This window comes from Arvicola amphibius, chromosome X, assembly GCF_903992535.2.
Source record: "Arvicola amphibius chromosome X, mArvAmp1.2, whole genome shotgun sequence".
NCBI classification, from domain to species: Eukaryota; Metazoa; Chordata; class Mammalia; order Rodentia; family Cricetidae; genus Arvicola; species Arvicola amphibius.
Window position 1 is genome coordinate 89,391,153 of NC_052065.1, and position 23,677 is coordinate 89,414,829.

Here is a 23,677-nt window from a genome sequence, read left to right on the forward strand (position 1 = left end):
TATTTATAGCCATGCACAAAACTTAAGTACAAACGGATCAAAGACCTCAACATAAAGCCAGCCACACTAACCTTACAGAAGAGAAAGTGGGAAGTACTCTTAAACGCATTGGCACAGGAGACCACTTCCTAAATATAACCCCAGCAGCACAGGCACTGAGAGAAACAATTAATAAATGGAACCTCCTGAAACTTAAAAGCTTCTGTAAAGCAAAAGACATGGTCAACAAGCCAAAATGACAACCTACAGAATGGGAAAAGATCTTTACTAACCCCATATCAGACAGAGGTCTGATTTCCACAATATACAAAGAACTCAAGAAATTGGACACCAAAAGATCACATAATCCAATAAAAAAATGGAGTACAGATCTAAACCAAGAACTCTCAACAGAGGAATCTAAAATGGCTGAAAAACACTTAAGGAAATGTTCAACATCCTTAGTCATCAGAGAAATGCAAATCAAAACAACTCTGAGATTCATCTTACATCTGAAAGAATGGCCAATATCAAAAACAGTGATGACAACTTATGCTGGAGAGGTTGTGGGGAAAAGAGAACACTCCTGCATTGCTGGTGGGAGTGCAAGCTGGTACAACCCCTTTGGATGTCAGTGTGGTGATTTCTCAGAAAATTAGGAAACAACCTTCCTCAAGACCCAATAATACCACTTATGGGTATATATCCAAAGGATGCTCAATCATGTCACAAAGACATGTGCTCAACTATGTTCATAGCAGATTGGTTGTCATGGCCAGAACCTGGAAACAACCTAAATGCCCTTCAACTGAGGAATGGATAGGGAAAATATGGTTCATTTACACAATGGGGTACTACAAAACAAAAATAAATAATTAAATAACGACATCTTGAAATTTGCGGGCAAATGGATGGAGCTAGAAAACATTATTTTGAGTGAGGTAACCCAGATACAGAAAGACAATTATCACATGTACTCACTCATAAATGTTTTTTAAAACATAAAGCAAAGAAAACCAGCCCACAAATCACAATCTCAGAGAACTTAGACAACAATGAGTACCCTAAGAGAGACATACATAGATCTAATCTACACGGGAAGTAGAAAATGACAAGATCTCCTGAGTAAACTGGGAGCATGGGGAACCTTGGGAGAGGGTTGAACAGGAGGAGAGAGGCAGGGAGGGGAGCAGAGAAAAATGTAGAGCTCAATAAAAATAAAAAAAAAAAAACCCTACAACCTACATTTTGTCCTGGCTGCAGAGTGTTCTAGGACCAGCACCTAAAAGAATCCTCATTAAAGAAACCAGAAAGATTTCATCCAGAAAGTTGTAGGAACAGATTGAGAGTCTCACAGCCATATTGTCTTCATTATTGTATCTTTATGATATCATTTGAGCTTTAAAAGTCTAAGTACTCTGGCTCCACTCTTTCTGCTTAGAAGATAATTATTCCCTTAGCATCAAATATCAAATTCCATTAATTTGTATCTTGTCTTAGGGCTTTCTATTGTTGTGAAGAGACACTATGACCTTGATGACTCTTAGCACTTAGGAGCCAGAGGCAGTTGGATCTCTGAGAGTTCAAGGCCACCCTGTTTCTCTAAAAGAGAAAAAGAGTCAAGCAGTAGTGGCAGTTCACGCCTGTAATCCCAGCACTAGGGAGGTGGAGACAGGAGTGATAGGGTTGGGCGGAGAGAGGACTATAAGGTGGGAAGAGACAGGAGCTCAAGGCATTCAGTCTGAGGATTCGTAGAAACATGATACCCTGTTCAGTCTGAGGTAAGAACTAGTGGCTGGCTACTCTGCTTCTCTGATCTTTCAGCTTTCACCCCCTAATATCTGACTCTGGGTTTTTATTATTAAGACCAGTTAGAACTCGTGCAATAAAAACATTTATAAGAATCTTGTAATACATTGCTTAATGTACAAAATACCAGAAAATAAGTGATGACCCATAATGAAAGGTTAAATAAGCTATCTCCAAGCTATACCCAGTATTATTTTGTCTTTTTTTCTCATTTTTTATTAAAAATTTCCATCTCCTCCTCTCCTCCCCCTTCCCTCCCCTCCCCTCCACCCATACCCCCACTCCCTCCCTCTCCAGGCCAAAGAGCCATCAGGGTTCCCTACACTATGTTAAGTCTAAGATCCTCCCGACTCCTCCCAGGTCCAGGAAGGTGAGCATTCAAATTGACAAGGCTCACACAGAGCCTGTCCATGCCGTAGAATCAGAAATGAAGAAATGAGAGATAAGTGTATAGACATACAGGAATATCTATTACTATTATTTAATAATCTCATAAAAGGCAAAGGAAATATGATAAAAAAAAACATAATGGCAGGGCTGGAGTGATGGCTCAGCAATTAAGAGCACTGCCTGCTCTTCCAAAGGTCCTGAGTTCAATTCCCAGCAACCACATGGTGGTTCACAACCATCTGTAATGAGATCTGGTGCCCTCTTCTGGCCTGCAGGCATACATGCAGACAGAATACTGAGAATCCTGTACACATAATAAATAAATAAATCTTAAAAATGAAAACATTTAATTGGGGTGACTCACTTACAGCTTCAGAAATTTAGTTTATTGTCATTATGGCTGGGAGCATGGGAGCATGCAGGCAGATATACGTGGTGCCAGAGCTGAGAGTCCTATATCTCGCAAGCAACAGGAAGTCTACTGACTATCACATGAGTGAAGCTTGAGAAGAAGACTTCAAAGCCCACCCAAATATTTGCACACTTCCTCCAGAAAGGCCACACCTACTAATAGTGCCACTCCCTTTGGGGGCCAGTTTCTTCCAAACCACCACAGATCTTCTTTAGTGGTCCATATTTCCTACATGAATAAATTAAGTACTTTCTATCAAATAGCAAGGCGCTCAATTTGGTTTTAGCAAAGGACATATGTATATTTAAGAAGGGAATAAAGGTAATCCATATAAATACAAATTATATATTCTAATATTTGGGAAAGTTCTACTGTATTCATTAATTTAAGTGAAATTTTAGTAAATATTTAAATATTTAAGCATAATTAGTCAATATTGATTTTAAAAATAATTTATATTCAAAAAGTTTCTATTCAAACATGAATATTAAGAAACATGAAGAATAACTACATTGAAAGTATGGCTGAATGACATCATGAGTGAAGACATGCATATGTATTACATATACATAAACAGACATGCACTATCTATAGTTTATGCATTAGTAGTCTGAGATTGCTTTTAAATACTAATTTCCCTTTTGCTTTCATAGCATGAGGTCTTCCTGAATAGGAAGACCTTGGTGCTTTTAGAAGGGCTTAATTTCAGAAGCTGTGGACTTAAGGCCCACTGATACAAATGTCATGAAAAGAGCTCGTTTCAGGTGGTAAGTATGAGTCATTATCTTGGATACAATATGAAAACAGAGAGACTACTATAGGGATATATTTTCTTTATTAGGGCCTTCGGTGTCATCCAACCTTTAAATAATGTAATTGCGAAATTTGTACAGGATACTGTGTTACACAGGACACTTGTTCTTACCCCTCCCTTCTCCCATTAGTTCTCCAACTTTTTCTAATTTCATGTCATATTCATCTTTACTATATACATGTATGTAATATATGTATGTATCCATTTAAACCAATGTCTTAGGGTTTCCACTGCTGTGAAGAAACACTATGACACAGCAACTCATAAATGAGAACATTTAATTGGGGTGACTTACAGTTTCAGAGAGGTTCTGTCCATTATCATCATGAGAGGCAGCATGGTTTGCAGGCAGATAGAATGTTGGAGCATAGCTGAGATTCCTACATCTTGCAGGCAACAGACAATCGACTGAGAGTCACACTGAGGAAGCTTGAGCAAAAGAGACATCAAAGTCCACCCCCACAGTGACACACTTCCTCCAACAAGACCATACCTCTTAATAGTACCACTTCCTTGAGGGGCCACTTTCTTTCAAACCACAACAACCAACAACCTCGGGGAGACTGTATTTACTCAGTCATGCTTTTATATCTCCATATCTCTAAAACATCCCCCTTGTAAGTATATGTATGTGTCCATTTTAATCAGCAACCTTTGGGAGACTGTATTTTATCAGCCATGTTTTTCTATCTTCATATCTTTACAAATGCACTCTTGGGGAAACTCTCCAGCTTTCAACCCTCTTTTGATTATGCTACCTTTCCCAGCTCCATCAGAGGGAAGAAAAGAGTTGTGAAGTAGAATGTTCTTCTCAGATTATGATAATGAATAAGAAAATATAAAAAACAGGAATAGTATTTGAGATAAAGAATTCAGTTTTAGCTAAATAGTGTATTTGGTCCATTTATCAATTTCTTTTCTGAATCTTGGAGAAACCCCTCAGATTTCTTTGTATCTTCCAAGCCTGTCTACCATTTCAAAAATATTATTGACCTTTCATGAAAGCCACTGGGGTACCTCACCATCTTAAAGTAATATGCTTTCTGTTATGTGATTTTAACTACTCTAATCAATTGTAGTTAAGGACATTGGTTTTCATAGCTCTAATCTATCCTGATATACTTTGAAGTCCTATATGATAGGTAGTTTTAAGACTTACCAATTTGAGTGAGAAAAGAGATTTTAACTTACCATGGTTTTGCCATAAGAACAGGTGTAGTAAATGTAGCAGTTTTTCTATTCCATACTGTTTTCAGCATGGTATTGCCTGTTGTAAGCAGCAGAACTTACAGAATTTTGTGGAGAGTTTAGACAGCTAATTATGATTGAATTATTGGTAGTGTTCAGCACAAGTTCTATTTCCGGCATATCACTGTAACTGTGGCAAAGGCTATTTTTCTTGATTGATTGGATATAGGCTCATACATTAGGGAATATTTGGGTATAGATTACCCCTCAAAGCTCATTAATCAACAGAATTGATATATTGTTGACATGACCCAAGGCCTGAAAGTGTTGCCATATACCCATTTGTTAATTCAAATGGTGGCTTGTAACTAGAATGTGCTTGACATGCATAATGTTAGATACAGTTTAATAGACAGTGAGAATTGGAAAGGGCCATAGAGATAATTTTCTACTATCTACTAACATTTTACCTGGAGGGAACTTACTTTGGCTCCAATCATATAGAAAATAAATGGGTCAGAATCCTTATAGACCTGAATTTCTATTTTCAGATTTCTATTCTAATACTGATTATATTTCCTATTTAATTCCTTAATTGGCTTGGTCTAAAATGAGATTATCACTTATTGGGATCTTATATCAAAATTAAAAGGGAACACTGAGCTAAGCAATTGTTTAATATTACATTGAAAATCAAGGGATTAATTGATTATGCGCAAGATGGGATAAAGCTTTTCAAATGCATTTTGAGAGATGGCAGGCCCTTCATGGGGATGATTTCTGGTTGTTGATTGATTCAAGACACAGATTTGAAACTGAATATTTGGGCCTGTGTTTCCCAGTATATGTGACTTTTAAGCACTTAAAATGTGATTGTCCAAACTGAGGTAGGGTCATTGAAAAGACCAACTATGTACTACTTGTCAAATAACTGATATAACACCATGTTAAATAACTCACTAGTACTTTAAATATTGTAACTCTGAAATTACATTATTTGCCTGTTTTAACATAATTTAGTACATTATTGCATGTATTTTTGTCAGTGTCTTTCCTACTTTTAAATGTTTCCACTTCAAAATGTAAAAATATAGATTGGGTCACATTGTGTTTTTATTATACAGTACTTAGACTGTTGACTCCAAGTATAGGCCATGGAAAACAACATCAGCATCTCCTGAGAGCTCAGAGTAAACACATTACTATGCTTTACACCAAACATATGTGCATTTTAGCAAGATCCCCAAAGTGGTGTGTGTACACACTAAAGCTTGATAAATACTTTGGTAGTTGCACTCCCTTTTCGGCTGCTTCCTAGTTCTCAGTGGAGAACTTCTTGGGTATTTTCTGAATGAGTCTGTGACAATTAGGAGCAGATCCTCTAAAGGCATTTTGGCTTTAAATCATGGTAGATTTTTAAGATGACTCGTATACTGTATTTCTAGTCTTGAATGTCCCAGAAGTCTTTCAAAGAGACTTACTCAAAAAAAAAAAAAAAAAAAACTGAACCATTATTCATCCTATATATATTTTTGCCGCTCAGAGTCAGGGTGGTCGTGAAGTTGGTCAGGGTATCTCAGGGCAGGACCTTTGCAAACTCCAGGCTGCTGTGCACCACCTGAGACTCATTAATGTTTCCTGTAGGTAAAATTTCAAATTATATAGCTCATCCATTGAAGTGGTAATTCATAAAAAATAAATGTCATTTTTTAGTAGTTACCCATAAAAATGAAAGAAGAAAAAGAAGAAAGAAAGAAAGAAAGAAAGAAAGAAAGAAAGAAAGAAAGGAAGGAAGGAAGGAAGGAAGGAAGAAAGGAAAAAAGGAAGGAAAGAAATCCCTGTATTCCACTTCATGCTAACATGTTTCTTGTTACTACATCAGAGAGCAATGATGTAAGTGGGATCTCTGATAGTACGCACAGGAAAGGAACAAATGTTATTCATACCCAATTCAGTTTTCTCCTCTAAACTTTCTGGATTCTGTATGCAGCAGGTCAGCCAAACAACTGCTTTCTAGTTATTTTTGTCTATATTTACATTATCTAAATCCAGATTGTGGTAATGATTGAACATAACTCTAAGTATACTAAAGTCATTACATTCTATATATACTGAGGTCATTATATTGTATACTTGAAGTGCAGTGTAAATTATATAAATTAAATTTCAATAAAGCTGTTATAAAAAACTAAACCTAAAAATATATCACTTTCATTTACTTACGAATGAGTTTTGTGAAATAAGAGTTAGTAATCTTTTCTGCTATGTTGAAAGTATCTGCTAACCTGAAATCCAGTTTATGACCATGGTGCAGTCATTTCGATATCATATATCTAATGTGCCTATATTTTTGTTCAGTCTTGCCCAAACCATTAGCATCTTTCCTAAATTTCTGGCTCTGGGTGTAAATCTTTGCATCAAAACATCTTTCTGAAATATAAATTTCCTTGTGAAATGGGTTAAGTGATAGCACTTAGGTCAAAGACTTGGGGTAATTTAGTACACTAATGTGCACAGTGTTTATTTTAGAGCAGTGTCTGGAACAGAGTAAACTTTATATAGATAATGGTCTGTATTGTGATTACCATTCACGGATAAGCCCTTCATCTCCCTTTCTAGCGAAAGCAGTGTTCTATCTATTTCTTCTCCCTCATCTATTTCTTCCAACACAGAAGATTTTCTATGGGTTATGTCTGTTCCTCATATGATTTTCCCTCCATAAGTAACCATGCATTAATCTTATACCCCAAAAAAGTTCCGATTCTCATTTTGAGCCTAAATTGTTTCCTGGGTTTCACGACTTCTTTTGTTAGCAAATTGTCATTGATAGCCTGTGCTTATTTATTTGTATATGGTTTGGGAGTTTCTAATTTTGGAAGGGTCATAGATGACAATAAATCTATGATGCCGTCCAAATGGAATGTATGGCAACATTTCAGATTTCATTACTGTGAACATTCAAACTAAAATAACCAAATTATTATCAGACAAGGAACTGAACAGCTAATTTTTGTAAACAAAACAGCAGGTGGTCTCATTGTTTATCAAAATTCAGAAGGGAACTGGTTGTTCCCTGACTCCTAGGAAAATGATTTGAAACAGCCTTTTTAGAAATAAAATTTTAAAGCCACTATTGTTTGGCATTTTCTTTGAAAGAAATTAATTCCAAAAAGAATCATAAACATAACTTGCTTACAAACTATATCTATTTTAGAAAAGATGTAGTTAAATAAAATTACTTCAAATTAATGGTTATAGCAAAATTAAGCAGAATTAAAATGTAAAGGAGCCCAATAATGAGTCTTACTGGTATTCCACTGAACTCAATTAAGTATAGCTTCTAGAGCTCTGAATCAACATTCATTGAAAGTGCTATTAAACACTTAATCCCACCTCTTTTGCTGGTCATGGTGGCTCATGCCTTTAAACCCAGCATTTAGGAGGCAGAGACAGGAGAATCGCTATGAGTTTGAGGCCAGTCTGGTCAATGTGGTGAATTCCAGGCCAGCAAAAGCTACAAAGTAAAGCCCTGTCTCAAAAGTGCAAAACCATTTTTTTTACAGTATCATTAACTTTCCAAATCTATGAAATGGAATCTATGTTAATAAGCTCCCAGACATTAATTTATGTCTATCCCAAAATAAAATGCAGGTATGCATAGTGTTTGAGAACCACTTCATTAAAGCTCGAGTTTGGTTTCCCAGCATTTTCTGTGGCCCCCAAGAGGAGCCTATTTTGATTTACTTACATTTCTATGTTGATTCTTAACCTGTGTTAAAGTAACATGTGTTCCTTCTCTCCATCTACTTACCATTTCTTATGCTAACCCATGGTGGTGTCACTCCCTTTTCTCCTTCACTTTATTTGCTTTGCTAATGTTCTCTAGACAAAGATGTTTCCCGGGATCTTACTCTTGGAGTAATCCTCATTTGTTAAATTCTTTGTGAGAAAGACTCATGAAATCTGACATGTGTTGAAAATTAGGGTTTGGATTAGCATCTTTATCTTAACTCTTCTATGATGGATTCTAGTGTCTGAAAACTCAAATCCTGCATGTAAATACGTGCATAATAAAAGTAAACAATACTGTGGCAGGGCAAGACAGTACAGAGGTTTCTTCAGTTTGTATTCTTTCTGAGGCCATCTCAGGTCTGACTACAATTTGATCTTCTTACTGGAGAATCCTATGGACAAATTACCAAATTCTATTCTAGGAACCCAAGGTCAAGGTGTCCAAGCTAGTATATCTTCTGTTAAACTGACTACTTGTGTGGAATTTGCCCCAGCTACAAGCGGATCTTAGCTTTTATTAAAGTACTTGCTTCTGTGAAGTTACCTCCACCTGCACAACTGCCTTCAGAAATCCTGTTCTCTAGACATTTGGGGCTGTACTACACTTAGGTGCCAAATACCTGAGTGTAGTCCCAGCTGGCTGGATTAAGTCTTTCAATTGGCTATGAACTGTGTCTGAGTGTTCATCTCCGGTGTGTGCCTCATAATAAAGCAACTTGTGGACTACTCTGCTAGGACTGCCTTATTGAGATCTATAGACAGTCAGCCATGATCCTCAGACCACCTTCTACTTCATTTCTAGACTTCCTGTCTATAAAGAAAACTGTGCTGCTTCTCTTAGTTCTGTGATATTCCATGGTTGTCTTTGCCAAGAATCTTAGCTCTTAAAGGACTTGTCCTCGAGCGTGGCTTCAAATCATCACCTAGATATGTATGCAGTTGCTAGTCATGGAGAGGCACTGCATTTCTTATCTTCACAGATATTTGTTTGTAAATAAAAAGGCATTTTCTGAAAACAGATGATTAAGCTAATTCTCAACTAAGTGGTGTCACAGTATGGCCCACAAAAGAATCATATTAATGTAGCTCCTCTTAATGGCGCTCTCCCTTTGAAGTAAAAAGAAAATAAACTGCTCACTGTGGTGATTATTGTTTTTTCCCTAGCAACTAAAATATTGTTTTAGTTCCTAGCTCCTGAACTAATTATTTCATACTTTGGAAGGGGTGGGTAGTCACGAAATTGTATATTTTCTGTTGAAACAGACAAAATGCCCTACCTTTGGTATGATCAAGTGAAAAGTTTTGGGGTTTTATTTCCTTTGGTTTTTCCTTCCTTCCTTCCTTCCTTCCTTCCTTCCTTCCTTCCTTCCTTCCTTCCTTCGTCCTTCCTTCCTTCCTTCCTTCCTTCCTTCCTTCCTTCCTTCCTTCCTTCCTTCCTTCGTCCTTCCTTCTTTCTTTCTTCCTTTTTTTTTCTTTTTGTAGATATGATAAAGAAAATAACCAGAGGCATCTGGAAGAGTTCATAACAGAGAAATAAAGAAACAGACTGAACATGTCCAATAGACTGGAAATCCAGAGCTATTGGCAAAAGAGAAGAAAATAGCGGGGGGGGGGGGGAGAATAGAGAGAACAGAATGAGAGAAACAAGGAAAGAACAGAGTGAGAGGAAGAGAGCGAGGGAGGGAGGGAGGGAGGGAGGGAGGGAGGGAGGGAGGGAGGGAGGGAGGGAGGGAGGGAGAGAAGAGTAAAATGAAAACACATGCGTTATAAAGAGAATGAGTATCTTGGGAAATGGAAGCCCGTGAGCTGGAAGCGTTTATAGGAGGGAAGTAGAAGAGAAGGACTTTGAAATGTGTAGCAGGTAATTGTAATTCTGGAGAAAGCTGGAGGTCAACATGAGCTTTGATATGCTGATAAATGCCACAGGCAGCCATTTGCCCTTTCTACCAAAGGTAAGGGAAAGGACACCTTTTTGCAGATGGGAACTGGATTTGCAAGTTCCTGAGGAATACTGGCTTTTATCTAACCACAAGAAATCCTCCTATAGTCCAGGTTGAGAAAATTTCTGGGTATTTGGGCTGCCTTTTAGAGTTTGGAGAATTGGAATTTGGAGCCAACAGTTTCAATCTGCAATACAAGTTTTAAATGGATGTCTGCAGTATGGATTCATTTGAGGGCACATGATAAATATGTACATACATACAAAACCATTTACAATGGATAGGAAGACTTTTCCAAATGACTAACTTAAACATTCAGATTTCCTTTTACTAAAAGTTGTATTCATTTGTACCTTTAAGTTGAGAGTAGACAGGATAGAGAGGTATAAAAGGGTTAGAATTAGAAGAATCCTTGGGAAGTAAAATTGCGTTTTAATATACTCTTGGTATGGCAAGTTAGAGTGTATTAATTACATGCCAATATTTTGTCTCACTATACAACAGAAGCAAGAAGTGGCAGAACTTAATGCGCTTTGCTTTTCTCTGGAGATGCCTTTGCTCCGATAAAAATGACACTTAAACGAATACAGTTATTGGGTAAAGAGAAATACTTCTCAATTTTTCAATTTACATATCCCTGGTTGGCCTGGAACTCCCTATGTAGAGCAGGCTGGCCTCAGACTCAGCAGAGATCTTCTTGCTTTTGTCTCCAAAAAGCTAGAGATAAAAGTGTGCATCACAATGGCTAGCTAAAATTCCATTATTTATTTTGTGTGTGAATGTGGGGAACACACGCTATGTTCTATGTTTGTGTGGTGGTCATAAGACCACTATGTGTGATCTGGTTTCTTCCCTCCCACCATGAGTCCCAGGGATCATCAGGCTTGACAACAGGAAGCTTTACACTCTGAGCCATTTTCTTGGCCCTAATTTTTTCTTTGAAACTTTCATGGACGGTACAAAGACATTTTCTGTAACCCTCCACAAACCTTGAAACAGTCTGGAGTTGGACTAGTTGTGAATAGCCTCTCATTTTCCACTTTGAAGGTATAAGTGATCAGAGAGCCATTCAGCTCAAAAGAAAATGATAGTCATCTACGCGGGAGGTGTGTTCAGCTGTAGAACAAATAAGATAAAGTTGTAAAATAGTACCACTCTATTACATGTTGCGGTTATAATTGGGGTGCTTAGCTGGTGGTAGCTGGGATGCTAGTGTTCTGAAGAGTGTGATGTGGTCTGAGTTGCTTGCCCTCTATGCTACAGAACCTTCATGCCCCCACCACTCATTCATTCAGCCAGTTTTAATCATATGCCTTCTTATGTGGCAGTTTATCAGTCTCTTAAAATTATACTTTCAAATTTAATCTTACTTTTTGTCCTGAGACATTGCATCCTTCTTGGGCTCAGTCATCGTAGTTGCAACATTCACTTTCCCTATATAGTTATTAAGTATCAGTGTTTTCCACTGCTTTGTTCTCTGTTCTTCTCTTGTTCTGTACTGTGTCTAGGTGCACTGCTTATTCAGCGTGACCTCGACACTCAAGATTCTTATATTCTACATCTCTAACTCAGATTTCTCCTCCAGTTCTAGACTTAAAATTGAGTTGCTCTGCTTGCAAAGCCCTCGTGGCTGCTTTGCAGATGGCTCCTTCCCGATCTAAAATATATATTATCTTCTTCATAGCCCCAGAGTCTACCTTCAGACTTGTCCTTCCTTATGCCATTTGTTAGTATGCTATGGTATCATATTCACTGTCTCCCAACTGGAAGCTCAAGAGCCTGTGATGCCATATTTACCTTCCCATCAAGTATCAAAATGAGCTTCCACGGCTTGCTATTTCTACCTCTCCTTCATCTCATCACGATTCTCATCCTATAGCCTTCATTAGAGAAGCAATTAAACACTGGCAATCTACAAGCAGTATGTGCTTATTTCGACAGCATGATATTTACTTTAAAAAATATTTTAACCTCTAGAGGTCATTTTCATTCTTGGTTCGGTTTATTCCAAGGTATATTTTTGAGGTATTATGAATCGAAAAGTTTTCTGCTTATTTCTTTCTTAGTATGTTTGTCATTGATATATAGGAAGGCAATGGAGTTTTACATGTTCATTTTGTGTCTTGGTACTTTGACTGTTTGTCTGATCTTAAAGTTCTCTGATGGAGTCTTGTCTTAGTTACTCTCTAAATGCTGTGATAAAACACCATGCTAAGGCAACTTATAGAAGAAACGGTTTATTGGGGGCTTAGGGTTCCAGGAGGGTTAGAGACAATAACGGTAGAGCAGAGGTAGAAGGTGACAGGTGGTTGAAGAAGCAGTTGAGAACTGAGGACTTACATCAAACCAGAACCAAGAAGTGAAGAGAGGGCACTAAAAATAACATCTGGCTTTTGAAGCCTCAAAGCCTGCCCCCAGTGACATACTTCCTCCAGCAAGGTCATAGTTCCTAAGTATCCCAAAGCAGTTCCACCAACTGGCTAACAATTATTCAAATGTGCAAGAATATGGGGGGAGGATATTTCATCCTCACAACTGCAAATCTTAATAATGAAAACTCTGAAACTATGAAGGAAGAAAGTAAAGAATACACTAAAAGAAAAACTACCCCTGATTAAAACACTGCATTAGCACATGAAAACCAGCCGAGCCAATCCAATTCGCATTAAAATTTTAATGCTATCTTTCCACAAAATAGAGAAAAATCTTAATTTTTTAATGGAAATACAAGAGGCCCAGATAATCAAAACAAATTTAAACAGAATGAATTATGCTGGGGGTATCATCATCCATGATACAGAGTCATAGAAATAAAACTAGCAAAGGACTGCCAGAAAGAGACACATACACCAGTGGAATAGAATAGAGAACCCAGATAAAAACCCACACTACAGTTAACAAGAATTCCAAAAGAGCACACTGGAGCCTCTTCGGCAAATAGTTCTGGGAACTGCATAGTCACATACAGAAGAATGAAATGAGACCTCTATCTCCTGCTTCACAAAACACAATTCTGAATCCATTGAAGACCTTAATATATGACCTGAAAATCCAAAACTGTAAGAGGAAAACCTCTTGAAAACATTTTAAGATGGATAAGAACTTCCTTCACAGGACTCCAGTTGTTCAAGATAATGTCAACATTCAACAAACAGGATTTTATGAAATCAGAAATCTTCCACATAGCAAAGAGAACAGTAAAATGAAGAGACAACCTACATTTTAAATAAGCAGTGAGTTAAAAAAATCAAATAACCCAATCAGTAAGTAGACTAATGAAATGAAGAAAAGTACTTACTGTCAAAGATGAAAATACAAATGGCCAATCAACATTTGGGGGGAAATTGGCTATTTTACCCATCAGAGAAATGCAAATCAAAACTCTACTGAGATTCTGTTTTACTCCAGTCAGAAAGGCAGCCATTCATAAGAAATGGCAGTCATGGAGAAGACAAACAAAAAAGGCTTGTGAAGAGATACACAAAGGGGAGTACTTATACACTGCTGGTGGGTGTGTAAATTTGTCCAGCCTCTGCGGAAGTCAATGTGGTGCTTTCACAAAACAAAAACAAACAAACTCTAAATATAGATTATGTGGTTTTACCCAGTTATGCCCGTCTTGGCCATTTACTTGAATGCTTCAAGTCAAGCTACCACAGAGATATTTTCAGGTCAATGATTCTAACAGTGCTATATGAAATTGTAGAATTATCTAGGTTATGGAACTAACCTAGTTTTTCAATGTCATCTCCCTGACCCTAATAACAGTGGACTAGATTAGGATAAACACATGGTGCAGATACACAATTGACTTTTTTCAGCCATAAGTTATTTCATTTGTAGGAAAATGCATGCAATTGGAGATAATCATATCAGGTGAATTAAGTCATTCTCAGAAAGACAAAAAATATGTATTTTCTCTCATTTGTAGATTTTATATAGATATATTAAAATCCTTTATTTATATATGACATAGCAATGGAATCAAACCAGACTAGGAGAACATGGGAGTCTAATGGGAAAGTAACAGGCTAAAAAGACAGAGGTGAGGAGAATATACTCAATATAAATATTTATGTGTATAAAACTTATAAAAAGTACCATGAATGTATATTCTATAGCTAACCATATTTCTATTTTAGCTCTTTTACAAAGATAGTAAAGCAATATCTTGCAAATAGCCTGGTCCTGGAAAGCTGACAATCAGTTTGGAAAATATAAAATACCTGTAAATTAAATTATTTTCCTATTAGTCAAAGCAAACTGTAAGAATATCACAGAAAAAATAGAATAAGCTGTTAATTTTGTCGGTAATGAAAAGGGGAAAGACGAATTTGGGTATAATTATATTAGCTTAAAAGTCAGACAGGCAGACACCTTTGGGGCAAACTCATAAACTGACGGGGGATGAAAAACTAATGTACCCTCAAAGTTATTCTTTCTGTTTCAGAAAAACTCTGAAGAATCATAAGAGTAACTAGGCCCAATATAACACTCAGATAACCCTCTTTAATAGTGTTTGGTTGTCTCTTGTTGCTTTTTGAGTATGTCTTCCTGGGCCTTGAAATGAGACTGTTCATAATTCTTCATGTCTGCTATCTTCTCTATTGAAACATGTACGTTTTGATTTTGAAGTAAACATGGCCAGTAATCTTTCTTTACTGACATGTGCTCTGTGACCTCAAATTGAATCTATTCATAAATGTGCTCTTTTAAAAAAGCATGCTAAAAAATGCTTGTTTCTAATATACTTCACTATTTGAATATGTGTAGGACTCTTCAATAAAAAAAGAGACCGTGAGTGTTGAAATGACTCCCATGGTCTTCTTGTCTACTGCAGGTAATAAATCTTTCTTCACATTTTACACTCTGGTTGTGCTTTTTGGCTTTGCATTCACCAAGATGCAAATGTCTTGAGTTGAGTTACAACCAAAGAATCCTTAGAGGGGAAAGGATTTTTATATGAATGCTGAAGGTTGGTTAGGGTACACAAAATAGAAAATGCAGTTGCTTTATTTCGACATATTATCCCTGAATCAAATATTACTTTCTTGCATGCACTGTGGGTATAGACAGATGATTAAGGAAGAAACAGTAGCTATCAAAACTCTAAATGCTAGTGAAGAAAGACAATCCCCCAATGACTGAAGGTGGTAAATATGACATTGAAAAATGGAGATGCTATTTTATTTTGAGATTTATTTATTTTAATATCGTGTGTATAGTTGTCTGTGCACTACATATGTGCCTGATGTTCATAGAATAGAAACCAGAAGAAGGTGCCAAATACCCTGGAACTAATTACAGATGGTTGTGAGCTGCCATATGGGTACTGGTTATTGAACCTAGGACCACTAGAAGAGAATTCAGTATTCTTAATCACTGAGACATCTATCCAATTCCAGAGATACTACTTTAAGTATTTCTGAGCATATATGTCGTTCCTGATGAATTTAGAATTTTTAATAAGTTCACTTGATAAATTTAAGAATTACAAAACTGGTACTTTTAAGAGAAACCGCAATTATTAGAAAAATATTGGAAAATCAACCATACTTCCTTATTACACGGATGTTTATTTTCTACTTTAAAAAGTTTGAAATAGTTTATGTATATTGCAGGCATCTCAGAAGTTTTCCTTTGATATTCCTATTACCTGTATTCACCACCAGAGAATGGAATATAATAGAAAGCATGGCCTTAGTTCATGTTACTGCTCTTGTCGTTAGAAGTAATCATGTACTCTTTGCTGATTAGAATGCTAGCTCACAAATAACTAAAAGCAAGACCAAGTCTTTCACATCAGGTGCAGAATCTAGAATACTGGTGTGTAACACAAATAATAAACATCCAGAGACAGATATTATGGTTCAACCTAAAGATCATAAAAGTAAAGCAGTCAAGCAACTAGAGATCTCTTACCTGTATGAAATCTTCAGAATAAAAAAGAGCACGTTCCTGCCTCATCCCACCTTATATTTCTCTCTAGTGCTAATATTAAAGGCTTGCACCACCACTGCCTGGCCTCTATGGCTAACTAGTGTGGCTGCTGGGATTAAAGGTGTGAGTCACCACTGCCTGGCCTGTATGGCTGACAAGTGTGGCTGGCTTTATTTATTAAAGTACAAATGAAATATTACTACAGTGTTGTGCTCATAAAAACTGTTGTTCTTCCATGTGGATGGATTTCCTGTACCTGCTGAAAGATTATTCAGGTTTTCTTCCTTGGAGACCAAACCTTAGTGTAGGCTCAGAGAAGGACTCTATCTGTCCCAATCTTCTGCCTCTCCATTGTTCTCTATTCTCTATACCCAAAAGTTTTCTGCTATTTTGCAAAGTTCTTGATTATATCATCATAGCATTACAGAAGGGTTGGTGTTAGTGAAGTCAAAGGAAGTCACTTGAAACTGGCCTCCTCTAACTATATCAGATAATCCTATAAGGCATTTCGAGTCAGGCTTCCTAACAATATCAGTTATCTGGTTACTTGCATCAATAAACAAAACATTTAACACATGACCCACACTAGGAAGCTCACATCTAGTCCATTGCTTCTAGTTTTTTAGTTTGTTTTTCACCCAAAAGCTACTATTCTATTGTTCTTCATTATTTATCTTGGAAACACCTGCCATCTATCATATTGGTTCATTTTTGGAAAGTCGAGGAGTTCCTCAAAGCATGTAGATTATCATTAATTAAGAGCATCTATGTTAATAGTTGACAGAAGATTTTAGCTATTGAAATTCTTTCACTACTTATATCTTCAAATCTCAGTATATAAGGAATTTGTTAAAGACCTAAAGTTGAAGCGATGATGGTGGAAGTTGAGAGTACAGTGCATATGTACAAGGAGAAGGATTTTAAACCATCAAAGCAAACCAAAATCCCAGGTTTTGTAACCATAATTCATTTTTATATTTAAATTACGCTTATGATTCTGTTAGGCAGAATTATAACAAGGCAGATTATTTTTTATTTTTGAAAGCACCCACCTACTCAAAAGTTTAAGAAACTTTGTAAAGAAGGATCCTAATTACAATTAAGAAAACTCAAACTATATAACCATCAGATGAAAAATATGTGAATTATATGCATAGATCAAAAGCCAAGTTACAATTTTTTAATATTTTCAATTCGAATATATATCATGGATAAGCAAGATGGCCACAGAAATATTGCACTCCGATTACAGGCAGTAGAATAGTGTACTGTCTGAGGAAGTATAAAAACTATAAATTAGCCGGGCGGCGGTGGCGCACGCCTTTAATCCCAGCACTCGGGAGGCAGAGGCAGGCAGATCTCTGTGAGTTCGAGACCAGCCTGGTCTACAAGAGCTAGTTCCAGGACAGGCTCCAAAAGCTACAGAGAAACCCTGTCTCGAAAAACCAAAAAATAAAATAAAATAAAATAAAATAAAAACTATAAGTCAGACGAAAGGTAGTGTTGGTTTTATGACTACCAGAAACATAGATGTTTTCATTATAGTCACTTCTCTGATCTGAGCTACCATCTTTTCTTGCTTGATTCACTGCAGATATAAACTCTTAGCCAAATGAATTCCCCCATCATTCCCTCCAATATCATCTTCTCAATGAGGCTTGTCTTTATTTATTTATAATAATGAAACACATTATTTTATGAAATGTGCAGTTGCAGAAAGTCCACTAGAATTGATGAAATGTAAGTATAAACTTGTTCCCGTTCTAGTCCCACCTCCCCACACTCTCTATCCACCTTACCCTGAAGTAGGCTCTCATTTACTACCTTGTAATAGTCTATGACATTTTCTCTGAATTTTTGTCCCACAGGAAAATTAGGCACAGAGTTTTTTCTCCTTTACTCTTTCAAATATTCACAATGCCTGGACTACTTTTTACTTGGCAGATAGTTCAGTATGATATCATTGAATGAATAAGTTTTTTCTGCTTAATGAGATCTATCACAACATTTATGAAACTAATTCATGCTGAAGAAATCAGAGTATGAGCATGACTAGATATCAAAATTGGCATTTTACACTGATATTAATGACCATGAGTGTTCAACTGTAGATGAGATATCTATATTATTACCCTTATTCAACCTACTCTCAAGGCTCAGAAAACATCTCCGAAGAGGGCAGAAAAAATGTAAGAGCCAGAGCGTGGGGAAGATTGTTATGGAATGTTGTCCTCTGGATGTAGCACACATGAACTCATAGTGACTATAGTTACCTCCACAGACCTAACAAGATTAAACCAGTAATGGTGGATGGATATAAGTAACATGTATTGCATAAATGTATAACATTTTCAAAGAATAAATCAAGCTATTAAAATAATTCTAACATGGAGAGGGTTTGGGCTCTGAATGGCCCATGCCTAGCTGAGGAACTATTGGCAACTCATTGCTACTGGGGCAGGTAGAGTCAGTTTTCTTTGGGGGAAGCCACTGTTACGTTCCCCATAATTGATTGAGATGTTATTATAGCAGATTAAGTTAGAGAAATGGGGTGGGGAGGTAAATATGATCAAGATATATTGTATACATGTATGAAAATTTCTAAGAGTAAAGGGAAAATATCATCATAAAATGTGAAAATAAAGTAGTCACTTTGTAACAAACATACTGTGTGCAGAAGAATTTGTGGATATTTGCTACTTTATTTAGCTTATGATCTTGTAGGTTTTATGACTTATTGTTGACAAAATTTGTTCATGCAAAGCTGAAGCTCCTAACTTCCTGCTAGCTTGGATGAAGACTATTTCCAAATACATCAGTTACTCCATGTAAGTCTTAAATTCTTGCACATTTGCTTTTGCTGTGTCTGCTGTCAATTTACTCAGGACTGTTTTGAATGTATTTATTTAGGACTTCTTAAAAATGAGCATAATTGCTGATCTACGCTCTCATTCATTCACACAGTGATTATAAAGAATCCAAATTAGGGGAACTTACCTGATTTAACTCTATTATCTGACTGCTTAAATTAAGTTTTGTCTTAATAATTTATCATTTTTAGTGTGCAAAAATAATATTTTACTTCTTTGGCTTACATATAAATCAGTTCTTATTATATAACCTTATAAGACATGTTTAATACCTAGGAGGCAAATGCTAAGAACTGTTATTTCCATTTTTCCAGGCAGAGACCATAACACAGTAACTTCAAAGAGGGGCCTATTTAGAAATATTTCATTAGAATATTTTAATTATCTTAATTCCCCCCTTTTCTATCATTACTTGTAATTTTTCACCTCTTTTCCTCACAACTTCTCATAGCTAAATGCTGATGGTGTTTTTAGCCACATCTAGTTCGTTATTCCTAACCGCTTTTCTTCGGGAGATTGGAAGGCAACTGGGTAGCTTCCCAGGGCAGAGCACAATGGACTGGAATAAAGTCAGAACAAACTCACCTTGTTCTCCCTTAACTATTAATGAACGATATAATATAGCTATAGTTATAAAACTTGAAGCAGGACACAAAACAGAATGTAAGTTTTTAGGATGAAATCTTTCACGTATAATTTAGGTTGTAATACTAAATTTGTTTCTTATTCAATTTAAATGAAGGTCCAATATTGACTGATTTAAAGAAAAATTAGAAATATGTCACAATTAAGTTTGTCTTTTAAGTTAGGGTGCTCTAGTAATTGATTGTGATATTATATTACCTTGGATATAAATTTTATAAATTTCCATTCCATCATAAGTAAGATCTTGTCTTTCTAACCAAGGTCTAGTGTGTCATATTTCATCTAAAAAAATAAAAAGTATAACAATTGGCCATATACTGAAGCCTAGGCAATCGATCTGACATAACTTCTTGGTTGAAAAAAAAATGAGGAATCCTCAAAGGTAGAACAGATGCTATACAAGATTGGTTGAGTAGTTATGTTGAAGAGGCACAGTCCTTGAGAATGCTTATTTATCCCCAGAAAGCTATTAGACACAGCTAGGGAGTTTGGGACTCTCTATCAACTGTGACAAGGCTAACCTTACATGGAGGTGACAGGGTCTTTGAAGCATATCTTTCTTTAATGTTGTTTATAAAGAAGGCAGTTAATGAGAAATTTTCAGAAAATACATAATAAAATTTAAAAGACTTAGCCTGATATACCTACTGTTACACAATTATTTTCATGGTTTGTTATAATTTTTAGCCTTTTGTAAATATCCTCAAAAAGTTGTATCTTTATAATGGTATTATTTTACAATTTTGTAGACTGCTTTGTAAAACTTATATTGTGTCATGAATATTTCTTGATGGAGGAGGGTCATCTGTATATCTGTTGTTTCATTGGTTAATTAATAAAGAAAACTGCTAGGCCTGATAGGTCAGAACATAGGTAGGCGGAGTAGACAGAACAGAATTGTGGGAGAAAGCAGAGTCAGGCAGATGCTTCAGGCAGTTGCCATAGGCAGTCACCATGCCTCTCCTCTCTGAGTTGGATGCAGCTTAAGTTCTCTCCTGGTAAGCCACCACCTTGTGGTGCTACACAGATTACTAAATATGGGTTAGTCAAGATATGAGAATTAGCCAATAAGAGGCTGAAACTAATGGGCCAAGCAGTGTTTAGATGAATATAGTTTCCGTGTAATTATTTTGGGTGTAAAGCTAGCCGGGTGGTGGAACACAGCCCCGCTGCTCTGTAGAAGGAGCTGTGGGCAGGTCTGCTTTTCATCCTGCCCAGCTCCCGCATAGTTAGCTTAGCCCCGGAAATAACAACATACAAACTGTATGGACCATTAGTTTCAGCCTCTTATTAGCTAATTCTCACATCTTGCTTTAACCCATATTTAGTAATGTGTGTAGCACCACAAGGTGGTGGCTTACTGGGAAAGATTCAGCATGTATGACCTGGTGGCTGGCTCCATGGCGTCTGTCTCAGAGAGGAGAGGCATGGCGATTGACTAACTTCCCTTCTTCCCAGCATTCTGTTCTGTCTACTCTACCCACCTATGTTCTGACCTATCAGGCCAAGCAGGTTCTTTATTAATTAACCAACGAAACAACAGATAGATAGAAACACTCCTACATCACCGCTCCATCTACAATTTCCAAACTTTGTAAAGTTATAATAGTCATGGTTTTAACACCTATATAAATAACCCACTGGAAAAAAATATGTACTAGGATAGGCATTTAGACTACTTCTAACTTGAGTCATTTCAGATGTCTATTTAGCAGGCATGTACCATGCACTCATTTTTGTATAATTGAGTATCTTCTCTAGTACAGACATTCACCATGCTGGCTAGTTTTATGTCCACTTGAAACAAGCTTGAGGCATTTTGGAAGAGGGAACCTCAATTGAGAAAATGCCGCACCATAAGGGCCTATGGAGAAGCTGATGGGACATTTTCTTTATAAGTGATTGAAGTGGAAGGGCCCAGCTCCCTGTGAGTGGTGCCACCAAATGGTCTTATGGTACTGGTGTTCAAGCCATGAGGAGCAAGCCAGTAAGAAGCACTCCTACAAGGCCTCTGAATCAGCTCCTGTCTCCCAGGTTCCTGCCTTGCTTAAAGTTCCTGCCCCAACTTCCCTCAGTGAGGAGGTTTTACCTGGAAGTGTCAGGTGAAAGAAATGCTTTCCTTCTGAAGTTGGTTTTGGTCGTGTTGTTTGAGCACAGCTATAAAAACCCTAACAAAGATGCCCACAAATCAATATAAAGGAGAAAAGATGCATTTGGCTTATGACTTCGGAGGTCTCATTTTTTTTTCTTTTTTTTCCAGTTTATTTATTTTTTATTAAAAATTGCCATCTCCTCCCCTCCTCCTCCCCCCTCCCTCCCCTCCCCTCCACCCACACCCCCACTCCCTCCCTCCTGAGGCCAAACAGCCATCAGGGTTCTCCACACCATGCCGAGACCAAGGTCCTCCCAACTCCCCCCAGGTCCAGGAAGGTGAGCAACCGAACTGACAAGGCTCACACAGAGCCCATCCATGTCGTAGAGACCAAGCCCATCGCCATTGTCCTTGGCTCCTCGGTCAGCCTCCACCATCAGCCACCCTCAGAGAGTCCGATTTGGTCGCATGTTCCATCAGTCCCACTCCAAGTGGACTTGGTGGTCTCCCATTAGTTCTGTCCTGCCGTCTCAGTGGGTGAACGCGTCCCTCATGGTTCTGACTTTCTCATGATCTCTCTCCATCCGCTCCTCATCAGAACTTTGGGAGCTCAGTCCCGTGCTCCAATGTGGGGCTCTGTCTCTATCTCCATCCATCGCCAGGTGAAGGTTAAGGCTCACTGTGAGCCCGTCCATGCTGTAGAGTTCACATTCATTGCCGTTGTCCTTGGTCTCTCAGTCCTCCTCCACCGTCAGCCACATTCAGAGAGCCCGGCTTGGTCCCCTGCTCCATCAGTTCCACTCCAACTGGACTTGGTGGTCTCCCGTTAGATCTGTCCCACCGTCTCAATGGGTAAACGCACTCCTCACGGTCCCGACTTCCCTGCTCATGATCTCCCTCCTTTGGCTCCTCATCGGGACCTTGGGAGCTAAGTCCAGTGCTCCCATGTGGGGCTCTGTCATTTTCTCCATCCAATGCCAGGTGAAGGTTCTATGGTGATATGCAAGACATTCATGAGTATGGCAATAGGATCTGGCCATTTCTGGCACCCTCTCCTCAGCTGCCCAAGGACCTAGCTGGGGGCGTCTTCCTGGACACCTGGGAACCCCTCTAGAGTCAAGCCTCTGCCAACCCTAGAATGGCTCCCTTAAGTAAGATATATAATTCCTTGTTCCCATATCCACCCTTCCTATATCCCAACCATCCTATTCCCCCAAGCTCTTCCCATCCTCCACTTCACACTTTTCTCGCCCCATCCCCCCTCCTCCCATCCCATCCCACCCCTATGTTCCCATTTTTTGTCCGGCAATCTTGTCTACTTCCAGTATCCAGGAGGATAACTATATGTTTTTCTTTGGGTTCACCTTCTTATATAGCTTCTCTAGGATTTTTACGAATTATAGGCTCGATGTCCTTTATTTATGGCTAGAACCCAATTATGAGTGAGTACATCCCATGTTCATCTTTTTGGGCCTGGGTTACCTCACTCAGGATGGTGTTTTCTATTTCCCTCCATTTGCATGCAAAATTCAAGATGTCATTGTTTTTTACCGCTGAGTAGTATTCTAGCACGTATATATTCCACACTTTCTTCAACCATTCTTCCACTGAAGGGCATCTAGGTTGTTTCCAGGTTCTGGCTATTACAAATAATGCTGCTATAAACATAGTTGAACAGATGCTTTTGTAATATGATTGGGTATCTCTTGGGTAAATTCCCCAGAGTGGGATTGCTGGGTCCTGGGGTAGGTGGATCCCAAATTTCCTGAGAAACCTCCACACTGCTTTCCAAAGCGGTTGCACAAG

At 37.7% G+C, this 23,677-nt stretch overlaps 1 protein-coding gene across 1 annotated transcript in view; it reads left to right on the top strand.

Annotated features, from left to right (window-relative positions):
• Positions 1-23,677, top strand: part of Il1rapl2 (interleukin 1 receptor accessory protein like 2) — a 578,390-nt gene that overhangs the window by 124,136 nt on the left and 430,577 nt on the right. The window lies entirely within an intron of this gene.